Source organism: Saprolegnia diclina (genome assembly GCF_000281045.1).
Source record: "Saprolegnia diclina VS20 unplaced genomic scaffold supercont1.7, whole genome shotgun sequence".
NCBI lineage: Eukaryota > Oomycota > Saprolegniomycetes > Saprolegniales > Saprolegniaceae > Saprolegnia > Saprolegnia diclina.
Genome location: NW_008246074.1, coordinates 335,829 through 336,331, shown reverse-complemented (window position 1 = coordinate 336,331; position 503 = coordinate 335,829).

The window sequence follows — 503 nt, the reverse complement described above, 5'->3', positions numbered from 1 at the left end:
TTATTGCATGATTGGTACCGGCGCCACTTGTGTGCCGAGCGTGTTGGTGACGCTGCGTTTGGCCGCTCTGCTACAACAACGTTGCTTTCCATGCAAGTGCGCGCAATGTGTGCATGTGTGGCGCTGCCACGTATCTTTTGTTAGATAAGCCTGCTTTTTATTAGAAATCGCTGTGGTGCAAGTTGTGTGTCGGACGGCAGACCAAACAAGCAAGCTACTCCCAAGGCCTTGGTACTCCTACAGCAAGCTTCCAGAACCGTCTGGGAATGAACAAAGCTGATTTATCGTTCGATCGAAATTCGAACGTCTTGGGGTCAGCGAGGGCGTCGAACTTTGCGACTTGGGATGCAGCGCAGCCACGACGCGAGCGGCGAGAGCGACGTGGTCCCCAAGAAGCCGCGCTTGAGTACGATGCGGTCGCTCTCGATCCAGCACAACGCGACACGGCTCCTCGATGGGCTCTTGTACATTGGCGGCAACGACTGCGTCAACGACTATGACGC